The following is a 13,897-nucleotide window of genomic DNA, read 5'->3' as shown; positions in this document are numbered from 1 at the left end:
TGTTGCAATACAGAGAGTACAAGTGGATAATCACACAGAAACACCATTGTAAGAGAATTAGATTTATTTGAACTGTTAAAAAAGTAAAAATTGACTAATACCAGGAATCTTCTAGAATTATTTATTGTTTATTGTTTGTATGTGACATCTATTGTGCATAACAGAACAAAAGTAAAAAAATAAAGAATATTATCTACATAAAGCTTCATGTCTTAGTAGCAGAATGCAGCAGTGATAGCCACAGTATGTGTGTGTGCAGATTTAGCCTTATCGCCACCTTATATATCATTTACCAATGAAATCATGTATCCAATAGAGTGAAATGACAGGAGCTCCAGTACATCATAGATCCTCCACCAGGGTGCAGTGGAGTATTTCTGATGTGTCAGACCTTCACGAAGCACCTGAGGATGCACTTGTCGTCTGAGTCTAAACTACCAGCTGTGTTGACACTTAAGACAATTTTTAGATGTAACATGTTCCTCAACGTTGCTTCAGGGCTGCTGTCTGCAGCATCTGAGGACGTCAACAAGATTAGGATGGAGGTTTTAGATCGATTGGTTTCCCTTTTCACTTCTCATCTGCTCTGATCTCCACGTCCGCTCCTCCACAGCTGGCAGCCGATGAGACCTGCGAGTGTGTCTGACAGGGATGGAGAAATAACTAGGGCAAGACTGTCAAGAGGTGAAATCTGGGGAAGGAGGGAAAAAAATACACCTAAGAAAAGTGGCAGTGCATTTTTTTATTGTACAGTCTATACTTTCCTCAAGCTGTTTTTATGACTCATTCAGCCATCTCCAGAATGAGAGCAGAACGACCATCAATGTTTTGCCACCTATTTCATCAACTCCTAAAAACTTCAGCTATAAATAAATTCTTTTTTCTGGTGTATAGATTTTAAAATACACAGAGCGGTGGGAGGTGTAATCTAAGGTGTAACCAACCTCTTCATCACCTGTTTCCTTGCAGCTGGATGGCTTGGAGCACATTGGTGTGTTCTTGATGAAGACTTGTGGGATGAATTCACACCTCCAAACACATGAATGCAACTGGCAGAGTTCATTTTCCATCGTACATGAGGCCACGCTCATCAGTGTGACGCTGCAGCGAGCCATTCTACTGCAACAGGTGACTGTTTAAAAATACAACCCTCAATAGGCAGTAATCCTGTAAGGTGCGATGCACGTACACAAAGTGTGAAATGAGGGTTAAAGGAAAAGTTTTACACTTTTTGAAATCCACTCAGTTAAACTAAACACAAAGAGGGGAACAGATTCCACCTACATGTACAGCTAGTTCAGCCAGAATCAGGCTAAAAAATGATGAACAGACTTTGGTGTACTGGAGCATCATGAGGACTAAGCCTCCTTTCACACTAATCCAGCGGGTCTGACTGTCAAGAGAGCAAAGACCTACACACACACACACACACACACACACAGAGTCTGTTCTTGTAATGTCAACGCGTGTCTCTATTCACAGCGTTCAGTGGAGGGAGGTGATGCAGGCATCCACACGTGAAATCTATGAATTAGCTGTGAAATTGCTGTTATTTGTCATTGATTGTTTATGACCCAGTACACATTTTTTTCTAGGCTTCTGTCCATACAAAAGGCTCTCACATTGTTACACAGCTTTTAAAGGGAAATGTTTTCAGGATGGATGCACACACACACACACACACACACACACACACACACTGGAAAGCAGGGAAGTCTTTAACATTTTAACCATATGTGATTGTAATTCCTCCATCTGTCTTCATGTTTTCTTCTTCTTCTCATATTTTCCATCACCTCAGAGGGAAATTGCGCAGAAACTTTATTCCATCTGTCTTGTCATGTCTTTGTCACTCTTGTCAAAGTCTTGACACACAATACAATTAAATACAATGCAATCCAGGCCTTCCCTTTGAGCTGAAGGCTGATGGGGACTCGGGCGGTGGTGGTGGGAGTGATGGCTCATTTTTCTGTCGAGGTCACTGCTGAATTCTCCATCTCACACCATGAGCTGTGAATGATTTTTGTAAGCCACACGATGAGAATTAGCACAGGAAGCGAGTATTAATATTACTGTTATTATGATGCTATAGGTTGCTCTTGTAGAGTATTTGACTGTAGTCAGTTAATATCAACAGCTTTTCTTCACCTCCAAATTTGTAAAATGTTTCTCCTGAAAGGAGTGAAACAGCGCCTCCGTTGATTGCCGCCAGTTATAGTGGCCAAAGGTGGTACTGCAGCCAGCAGTCTAAACGCCAGCTGAAAGTGACGTTTCCTGATTAAAATGGTCAAACAATCAAATACATTAGTGAGTGAAGGACAAGTCATGAGAGCGACGACGCAGGCTTCAGTCAATAACATGTTTTTAATAAAACTACATTACAGCATAAACTGCTAAGCTGAAAACATGAACTTTAGGAGGGCGTCGAGGAGACGTCAACAAACAACAAAAATCCAAAATGTCTGACAGCAGCATGGAAACCTAGGTCTCCATCAGGCACACTGAAGTGGACATCACATGTGAGTGACACCAACACACTTTCATGTCTGTTGTTGTGTTGCTGTTGTTGTTGTTGTGCAGACACCGAGCCCGCCGTGACTTCGACTAAACACAACTTTTGTGTTGCTTCTCTTGTCACCTGTGATATTTATGTGAGGCTGTTTTGGTCGGTGTTTGTGCAGAAAGTCTCCATTGTTGTGTAGTGTTGTGCTTGTATTGATCCTCCTGGTTTGGATCTCAGTCTCTGAGTTGCAGTTTGTCCTCTGTGGTTCAGAACTGAGGTGGTCGCACACTGTCTCCTCTTACAAGTGCAGGAACTAACTCATCTGATCAGCATCCCCCTCTTCAGCTGTTGAATGAAGGCCACGTTCCTGTGGATAAAAGCTGCCTTTCTCTGCTTTTCTTTCTCACCAACAAGTAAATCACAATCACAGATCAGGGAAGTGAATGATATTTTTCCTCCAGCAGCCTCCTCTCCTCCCTCTGTGTCTTCCACCAATCAGGTTGATTGATTTTATGCCTCTTCTTATCAAGCGCAGCAGCCGTTGTCAATAAATATCCTCTCTCCCTCCTTCTCTCTCTCGGGCTCTCTCTCTGTCTCTCTCTGAGGGTGTGATTCAGTTTGACTGGTTTTTAAACACCACATGTTTTCTCTTCCGATCAGCTAATCAATAGCAGCAGTGAGCTGTAATGATTTTCTATCAGATCACGTGTGTGCTTCTTGTGGCTGGTTTGTGTTGAGACACTGTGTGTGTATGTGTATGTTGCACGACTTGGCCACCAGAGGGCGTCTTTGGTGATCTGTCGCCACACGATTGTGTGATCAATAAGAATGCTTTCAAAGTGTAGTGTTGTGTTTCTGCACGTCGCCATTGATAGATGAGAATAGGCCTTAGTTTATGCATGGACCTATCCCATCTTACCTTTGCAGGTGGCCCCCCGGTGGCCACATGAGGAACTGCAGTTTGTGACACTACAGCTTTGTCTTTATAGTGGCTTTTTAATACCTTTCATGGCCTCTAGCAGTATGTATGCTTCACTGAGGATGCATATATATAAAAAGATGCTATTTATGACTACTGTACATCGCTGTGACGATGGAAAGAAGTGCACTTCAGTTATCAAAAGCTAATTTCCCAGTTGCTCTCTCTGTGATTTGAAAGATGAAATGAGCTGTGTGAGTGTCTTTTACCTTGGTGATGTTTTGTGTTGTTTGCTTTTCAAAAGGTAACAAAAAAGGCAAAATATTTCACAAATGTAAAAAAAAAGAAGAAAAAAAAGCCAGACTGTAATGTGAACTTGACTTTTTACCACAACACACTTAACCTGCTGACTGCAGAGCTGCCGTGTTGCCATGTAGTTACTGTCAAACATACCAAAGATAAATGGACCAGGACACATGAGACACGCCAGCCTTTCTCTGATGTGTGCGTAAATGTAGCTGCTATTGATGGCATACAATTGCTCTGAACTGCTGATGGATGTGTGTGGAAAAATACTGTACTTTGTGCTGTTGAAACATTTGTATGTGAGGAGTCAGACGAGGCTTTGATTTCAGGCTCTCCAGTGTTAAATAAGCAGATCAGGGAAAGGCCTGCAGGCTGTGTGTAAGCCTGACAGAGAAATATTCTAAATCTAAAAGAACTTAAAGAACAACAAAAATGTAATAAATGACCATTTTGAATGTCACTTTTTTCTATTGGATCATAGAGGACTGTTTGAAGGTGTCTTCTTCAGCTCTCATGGCCAGGTTTCCTCCTTTGAATGTGAGACAGATCTTAATAGTGGGTGAAATTCACTTGCTTCTTTCAGCGGGAGGCTCTCTGGTCCTCTGTGGGAATAAACGAGGAGGGGGGGGGGGCATTTATTTGTGTGTGTGGCAGATCTCCTTTCCCCCCAGGGTTATATCATTACATGGATAATTAGGCCAGGTCAACCAGAGAAAGAAGAAAGCAATGCAGCAATTCCAGTATATTCAGGAGGAATGTGGGTCCAGTGTGACTGCTGTATAGAGGGGGATAATGTTGAAGGTGTCCTCTGATCACCTGTGAGGTTTGGAGGGCAGCAGCAGTGAGAACACTTTGCTTTTCTTTGTCTAAGTATCAGTACATACTGCTTTATGTCGTGTGTGTTCAGAGGCTCAGAGTTGAGGAAAAATTCTTTAATCATCACAAAAAAGTCAAATACCTAAAAAAATAGAAATTGTAGCATAAAAGGCAGAACTGATTGATAAAACTGGCAATATGAATTCCTTTAGAAAGGAAAATTTGCTGCATGAAGTGCAGGGACTAGAAGAGACATTAAGGACACGGAGAATGGAGGCTCTTCATATAATTGTAGGCCTGGTCGGTCCGTTGGTCTGAATGTCTTAGGTAATGTTTCTGTGACAGTAGTTAACCTTGCATGTAATCAATTGGTTTGGAAGGAGGATTCATAGTTCTCCTCGTCAGTGACTGAATCAGACTCCCACACACAGCTAAACTCTGACATGTTTGCCTCTCTTCAGCTGAATTTATCGAATCGGAGCAGCCTTGGGAAACTGTATTCAGGTTGGTTAGCATTAATCTGGCCTTTCTTTCTCCTCTGCTCCTCCAGCTATATTTATTTTCTCCTTCTCCAGCCTTGGGTGCTTATGAGAGCCCTCTGAGAGCCTGTCTTCTGAGGACATGTCTGGGAAGCTGTGGTACTCGGTGAAGTTTTTTAACCTTCGAGGAGTTTTCAAGGATTGTGGAGCTGTATACAGTATGGACACCGGCGGGGGTCCTTAAAGTCTATTGGTGTCATCCACTGCTTTTCAGTAGTTTTCAGTAGTTACAACATCGCCAATGAAGGCATGAGGCACCATCCATACCTAAACTTTTTACTTGCAAGTTTGATGTTGTAAATTTTGAGACTGACTTTTTGCATTTGGCATTTGCTTCTCCTGCTTCTCCTCCTCTTCCTCCACCTCCTCCTCTCCCAGTAGACACCTGATAGCAGTTGAAAGCCAGGTTCTCTGTCACACAGACACACTTTCTGATGGATGGCCCTGTATTATTATGAATAATGTAACTCAGGACATTAATACCTCCCCACGCCCCATGCAAAAGCTGCGAGATGAGGGTAAGAGCCAGCCGTGAACTTCAGGTTGTCTTACCTGTGGCGTCAGGGTCAGAATCATCACCTCCTCCTCCGCCTCCTCCTCCTCCTCCTGCTGCTGCTGCTGCTGCAACAGATTTCAGCTAATTGAAAAGTGCACCACCCCAGACTGAGGGGCGTAATTTGCTGCTGCACTTTAAACATGACTTCACTATGAACTATACTGTACATCTATTATGTTTAGTCAGGATCAAACAGATGCTAAATGCAGGCTAGCATCCTCCATGTGAGTGTGTGAGTGTGTGTGTGTTTTATGTGTTTTGGATGGTAGTTAAAGGATTAGCGCTGCCCATGTGTTCCCATGGTCTCTGTCTTGCGGTTTATCAGCCCATCAACTTCTAGTCAACCTGAGCTGCTTGAAGTCAGAGCTTAGCAGTGTCACTGGTTGATTCCACACACACAGATCCCCGAGAGACTGAACTCGATCCCCTGCTCTACTGACTTGTCAATCGCTTGCGGGATTGGCTTTCGGATAATTGACAGCTGTTGGAGCCGGTCCCGGTGGCAGGTAAAGAATGCTGGAAGGCCTCGACAGGTGAGAGCCTGAGTGGGTGTGTGTACAGCACGGGTTATCTGATCATGATCCATCTCAGAGGTTAAGTGTGTTTTGTTTCTATGAATGAGTGGAAAGCGATCTTTATTTATACCATTTTTTCTGACTTTACTTCAGAAAAAAACAATCCAACAATAGTATCAAATAAAAATAAATAGATGGTACGTTTCAAAATATTTGCACATATTTACAAATGCCGGATTAAATCTGAATATTTTGCTAATTTTTGGACACCGTGTAATTTTTTAAATGTAATTTTTTTGTGTTTTTTTGTCAGGAAGTTCTCAGATTAGAATAGAAATATTTAGTTTGAGTTTAACGCTCATCAACGAGGCGCTTGTTTCTGCTTATCAGCACAGGAAGGGGAAGAAGTTGGTGTTTAGAGGATGAGGTGCAGGTGAGAGGTATTCATGGCAGACCTGAAAACATCAAAACATGATTACAGTAAGCCATGCTTCTTGCTATTCCTATCATGCCTAACACATTGGCGCGCTGCCCGCCAGATGGCTTCTGGCCATCTCTCCCTCATATTCTGTGGAGTATGTGTGTGTGTAACATAAATTTGACAGTGTGTGTCAGAGCAGTGGCTCTCAAAGAGAGACTTTTGATTGTGGTTTAGTCACGGCTCTTTGCAGCAGCCAGTTTTTATCAAACCAGGTGCTAGTTCAGGAGCATAGGACAGGTTGTTGGCGGAGGGGGGGGCATGAGAAATGTTAAAACAAGAACACATCAACATCAAGCCTGTTTTTAAAAAAGTTAGAAACTGCTCAGATTGTCTTATAGGAGCCTCCTGTGAAGGTAAAGAATCATTTTTTTTTCCTGAACGTTGCCCTCACCTATTCATCTTCCTCTAATCTTCCCTCTCATTGTCCGTCTCCCTCTGTCTCTCCCCTCCTGTCTCTCTTTTTTGTCCTCCTCTGTGACAGTAAACAGCCCTCCTGCTGCGTGTCTCCTATTACAGCCTCCATCCTGATTCCTCTCACTTTTTTTCTTCTTCCTATCCTTTTCCCTCTAACCATCAGCTGCTCAGCCTAAAAGCTAAAGGCCCTCTCCAGACACAAGAGGTCCAGAATAATCACAGGCGCTGAAGAGATGATGACGACGAGGGTGATGAGGGTGACGATGGCAGAGGGAAAGCTGTGATAATGATTTTTAACATAAAGTTGAGTGCAGGTGTGAGTGTGCTAATGACGCTACTGTCTTGGACTAAAATGAAAACATGAATAGAAACAGATACAACGCTCGTCCAAGCAGTTCGCCGTGCTCATGCCCGTCGCTGCCAGCCTCCTCCTGCTGCAACATCCAGATTATGTGGCTGTAATAGGTGCAGTTTATTACAGCAAAGCAGAGTTAGCACATCAGTCTTTGCGGTGTTTGAATGTCCTCTGTGTGACTGCTCACCTACTGATAATGAATTTGGTGTTTCTAGGAGGCGATTAATGGTTAATTAATCTGGGCTGCGTGCTAAAAAATAACCCCAGCTATAGGATGCTGGATTATAACGATATTCCCAATGGCTGTTATCAGCCGCATGCATAAGGCTAGTAGGCTCTTCTGCCTACCAGCTATTACCATTACATTCATGCGATTGCTGGATTATCATCCAATTAAATGGCTGTTAATAATTCCGACGAAATACAAGAAGTCATTGATGTAATCTGTGTTACTGACTCCTCCTGACACCTTCTAGCAGCAGCAGGGCCCCACTCGCTGTGATTTAGTCACTGATAATGACCACTCAATGAGCTAACCACTGCCCCCCCCTCAGGAAGACACCAGGCAGATTAAAGGTGCTGAATATCACAGGGGTAACACTGATCAGCTGGATGCTGATTAACCATTTAGCTCAATAATTATTTCAAAATAAGAGAGGAGTACTTCCTGTTTTTGGAACCCTCCTTTTGCCTCCTGTTTTTTTTTTTGGTTTCTTTGAATTTCTCCGGCCGCCTGTCGGGTTTATGTGAAAAGTCAAATGTGTGACATTGCTGTTAGGGGAAAAAAGTCAGGACTGTGAGGAACAATTACTCTTAATTCTCTCAAATCTCACACTCTGTGGGGCTGGATGGCAGCCTGTAGGGCTTATGTATACGCACGTACACACACACACACAACCAGCTGGGTCAAGGCCCTTAAGCTTCTGTGGCAACTTGGAGGGCCAGAATAATGACTTCCATAATGTCTTCCTACAGCGAAGGAGAGTAAGGGGAAGCGACTGAGGAAGAAAGTGAGAAAGAGGAGAGAGAGCACTTTCCTTTCCCTGACTGTTGGAGTCCTATTGTCGCTCGCCCTGCAGGAGCTTTTAGTCCTCGGCTCCAACTTATTGGCCGTCCAGCCATGTGGGGTGGGTGGCTAAGAGGGCACAGGAGTGGGGGGGCGATTGATACAGTAAAGTGCCCTGGCTGTGGAGTTTTTTTTATTCAGTGTGAGCAGAGTTCAAAGCTACAGTCGATCGGCCTCCCTCCTTTTCACTCCTTTTCATTCCACATGCAACATTGATCTATTTTTCAGCTCTCTTGCTGTTGTGTGTTTACTGCGGTTCAATATGTGATTGTTAATATCATAGGCACCTGCTAATTGAGCATAAGAAGACACACACACTTTCCTTGAGATAAATAAATAGTGTAAAACATGTTTTAAGGCTTGGACATTATAAAGTCTAAGTGTGTGTGTGTGTGTGCACGCGCCTGATTAGATGATTATTTCTACGAGACGAGATAAGTGGCTGAAATAGAGACTGTTGACTGCTATTCAGGTAATCAACACACACACACACAAGTCATGCCACGCCATGCCAGATTGCATTACCTGTCCCTTTTCATGGGCACATAATGAGATCATGGAAACCCTAAACGGATGGATGGATGGATGGATGGATGGAGGGAAGGAAAGACGGATATAGAGAAACAGCGAGAAGAAGAGTGGCAGAAAAAAAAATGAAAAATTTCAGAAATTCTTATTTTTATTGATCAAAAAAAGAAACATTTTTTCTTAACTCCTGGAGATGTTTGCCTGTCAGGAGTATTTCCTATTTATTGGAGAGAAAGTTAGTTGATGAGGTAATATAAACAGAGAGGGAAATCTGGCGGCCTGTCAGCTGCCTTCACTCTGTCAATTTGTCCAAACAGAGGCGGCTCATGTTGCATTGGAGGGCAGGTAACAGGAGCTCCAGCTGACCACACCCACACGACAAGTATTAACCTGCTGTGTATCCTGTACACACTATAGCCGCGGAGCTGCTAAAAAGGTTTAGCTTAGAATATATTGATGCATGCTGCAGGAGACTGAGGGGAAATCTGCCTCAACCTCCTTCCTGTAGTTATGATGCTGTAAAGGTCCTCAGCGTCCTTTTCTGGTGTTTTCTCTCACAGATGGTGGACAGAGCCTGAAATCTGAGTCTTTGAGGTAAAACTCAAGACATGAAAAATGTACAGTGGTGTGCGGTTGCTTTGCATCATGTGCAAGAGGTGTATTATCTGTGTAACTCTGCAGTCCTGGCTCTGATTGGCTGCAGTCAAAGGTCAGAAGTGTGTGTTATTGGCACACACAGAGCACCTTCATTAATTATCTGTCTCACTGCTCGGTTCTGATTGAATCCTCTCCTCAGTGGGCTATTTTATTTTCCTGGATGCTGATGCGTGTGTCAGCTGATTGTCATAGGATGCACATTGAAATAAATAATTATCTGCTACACGTGGACTTGATAGATTTATTATGTAAAGCCTTTTGATATTGATATATGAACGCAGAATAGGAGTGTTTCTTCTGGTAGCAGGCAAGACTGAGCTCTGACCCCCTGAGAAGTGCGACACATTTACGCCTGACTTTTTTTTAAAAATACACCCAGGATCTTAAAGATTAGCAGTTTCATCTTTAATCTGGTGCTAAAGCGAGATGCCAAACCTGCCAGACTGATGGATTTCAGAGAACGTCACAGCAACGGAGACAAGGTGGCTTCCTGGACACATTTCCACAGCTGCCTCCACGCTTCATTATGCAGCTTATTCTCCTCATATTGCCCTCGGTTAACAAGCTGATGCAACAGTCAGCAAGATTACTCCTTCACTCCTCTGCTCTTCATCCTTTCTTCCTACTCTTCCTCCTCGGTGACCTCCTTCTCTTTCTCCTCCTCCTTCATCCCTCCTTCCTTCCTGTTTATTGTTTTCCTTTTAGTTATCCCTCTTTCTCTCCTCTTCTTCTTCTTCCTGTCTTCATCACTCCTTTTTTCCATTCTTTGAATTTTTTAATCTCCATCCTCCCCTCATTTTCCTTCCTTTAATTCCCTCTCTCTCCTCTTTCTTTCTTTCTCTCCATACTTCTTTCTGTTATGGAATGTGTGATGAGCCTCCAGCTAATCCCATCCCTAAAGCACCTTAGCAACGCTCGCTAAGGGAATTTGAAGGGAGCTACAAAATAAAAAAAATATATACACACAGACGTGCACAAAGCCCAGCGAGCAGCCCCCTATTGGCAGCAAGTGGATCCAGGGATGCACTAATACATCTTCAAATGTGCTTTTTAAAGCGTTAGGAAAAGCTCTGTCGTTAGGCGATAACTCCCCACCGGTTAAAGGATGGATGCTCCTGTTGTGTTTCAGCAGCGCTTTTCCCTCCCTCTGTGTTTTCTCATCCTTCCACATCCATCCCCCCCTTCATTCTTTTTCTCATCTCCACCAACTGAGTCGTCTACTTTTAAAGAAAAAGTTTGTGTCTAAACAAGAGGCGCTTTGTGTAAAGTTTTCTCCCGAGGCTGTTTGACATGAAGCTACAGAGACTGATCACCCAGTGTAGCTCCGAAATACCACAGCTGCTTTAGAGATGTGTGTTCAGCTTCATGTCGTTGGTGTAAATACTGATGCAGATGCAACATTAATTATTAATATTCTGAGTGTTTCTGTAACTTCACTGTTCAAAAAAAGTGCAAAGTTTTAATTTATTGCAGCCAAAAATGTGAGAAAGTCTGCGGCCATTCATGCGTAATTAACTGCAGCTATTTTAATTGCAACTTTATATTAACAGAAACATCTTTTAAGCATTTCTTCACAGTGGTGGACACCCCGGCATGCTTTGCATCATCATTATGTACATTTAACTTAAAACCAGGTTAAAGTAAAAAAATACGTTCAAAATTGGTCTAATCAAAGTAAACAGATTAAGCTACATAGGTGATAAGATTAGTGTGTGTGTGTGTGTGTGCAGATTCCGCAGCTATAATGAAAATCTGTAAATACCCTCAGACTCAATCCCTCTCCATGTTTAATCTGAGTCCATAACTGTTAGCTGCCAACACAGATCATCCTCCTGCTTACACACACACACACACACACACACACACACACACACACACACACATACACACACACACACACACTAAATTTAGGGATATCAATATTTAAATATATAAAAAGGAAATGCATGTATAGATGACACCACATGTTCAACAGATCATCCTCATACACACACACACACACATACACACGGAAAGGCCTACATAAGTGGATCAGGGAGGTGGGTGTGTGTAGGAAACTTCAGCCAGGCTATCGCTAACAAGCATGCTCGTCTCTCTCTCTCCTTTATACAGCAAATCCCTCTACTCCACGCCAGAGATTAGCATATTGTTTTACTTAAACGCACACACACACACACTCTTACTACAGAGTATAAACAGGCAAATAAAGCAGACGTCTGTACAGTCACTTTAGTTATAAAAAATGAATTAAAAGGTAGAAAAAAGAAAAAAGTTTGATCTTCTCTGTCAGTTTCTTAACATCACACTGTACTGTATGTTTACTGGGATTGTATAAAAGAATATATATTTTTTCCAGATTGGTACACAAGTCGTTTAGTCAGCCTTGCTCTCTCTCTCACACACACACATGCCTGTGTGTTTCCTTGCCTGCCAGGGGTCAACATGTTAATAATGAGTGCATGAACTTCCTGCAGTGGTAGCACAATCACTTACAGTCAAATGTGTGCAGATTCCTGCTGTTCTCAGGTCAGTGTGGAGACTCATTTAGAGTTGATTTGGGCCATTTATTAAAGAAACATAATGTCCAATTATTTGTGTGCATTCATTTTTAGATTACAAATAATGAATTACACATAAAATCAGAGCTCTGTAAAACACACATGCAGCTCTCCCCGTGTCAAACATCACTAAATAATTATGGCTCCATTGCTGATGAATGCCACTAATTGAACAGCATTTTTAGTGGCTGCTGTGGCGTCAAATTGGAGAGATGTGAGCCTGATCTCACCTGCAATCTGCAAATGACAGAGTTCTCCCTTTGCAGAGGTGAAAGGAAGAGAGCGACTCGTTGGCCTCTGGGCTGGCAGGAGACCTTTTAAGTCTGATGATTACCTGAGCCCGAGCTACAGTTGTAATCATGTTAGTAGTTCCTGTTCCTGCCTCTCTTCTCTCAGCTTTTTTTCCTTCTTTCTCCTGCAAAGTGCTTAAAACCCTGCAGGAAAACGCTGTGGCTTTAGAGGTAATTGACTTCACATCTGCTCCTGCATTTATAATTATTTAAAATGCATAACCGTTGTTAGTTTTCTATTCACGAAAGTTCGATTTAGATTCCTAGTAGCATTTTTAGGTCTGTTTCAAACTGCACCTTTCTCCCATGTCAGGATTTATGTATTAGTAATGCGAACGAGGTCAATCACCTCTTTAAGGGCTTGTTTTAAAACCCACATATGTGCACCAGCTTCAGTGTAAAAACTGTGTTAGTGGCATTTCAGCACCTGGACAGCTCCCGGCGAACCTCCATGTTCACCCATCTCTATTTTAAATGTATGTATAACATAGAAAATAAGCATGTTACTCATCTATTAGTGAGAATTAACAATCACCGCATCAATGCTGTGACCAACCTTGACCTTTGATCCCCTCTGTGGCCCCTCTCTGAGGTATCAGCACAGGATTTAATGTGAAGAATGTCCCTATTTATGTCCAGAGCAAACAGTTATGCTTGATATATTTGCATTGTAGCCGCAGACTATAGTGTGAAAGATAGAGTTCAGAGGTGAGTGTAACTGTACGTCTTCTTGGAACATTTGAAAGCTCCAGCCTCAGCTGAAGTAATTAAAACCCAACAAAGAGTGTAAAAAAAAAAAACACAGCCTTCCTCTTAAACCCATAATATGCAGGCGGGCAAAACTTACAGGGGGAAAATCTACATTTAACACTCAAACACTGAGGGAAAACAAACAGCCTAATCTGAGGTAAAAGGCCTGAAAGCTGCCTCCTTACGGCTCCAGGTGGTCCTGTTACTGAAGCGATGTGTGTTGATTACGGGTCCCGGGGGAGGTCCAGGGGGTACTCCCTAATTGATTGTCATGAATGGCTCTAATTGAATTAAGAAGCTCTTGGGGAATAAGACACAGTCAGCTTGATGTCTGCAACTAAGGTATTAGACATTAACTTTCAAAATAAGAGGAGAGAAAGATTTTAAATGCCAAACAAGGAACAGGAGCAATATGTGGCCTCAGTTCAAGTAAAAAGATTTAAGTTAAATTTCTCTTCTTTTTTTTAAATACACACTCAGAACGCTACTTTTCCTCTTTTTACATGTTATAAAATGTCAGCAGTGTCTGATAAGGACACACTGATGGAGAGAGTCAGACAGAGGGAGCAGTGAGGCTCCCTCAGCACCAATAGGTCTGCTTTTGGAAAGAGCAGAGGGGAGAGGGGGGGAGGAAGAGGAGGAGG

Source organism: Parambassis ranga, chromosome 2 (genome assembly GCF_900634625.1).
Source record: "Parambassis ranga chromosome 2, fParRan2.1, whole genome shotgun sequence".
Lineage (NCBI taxonomy): Eukaryota > Metazoa > Chordata > Actinopteri > Ambassidae > Parambassis > Parambassis ranga.
The sequence above is the reverse complement of the archived record's forward strand: the minus strand, read 5'-3'. Positions refer to the sequence as shown.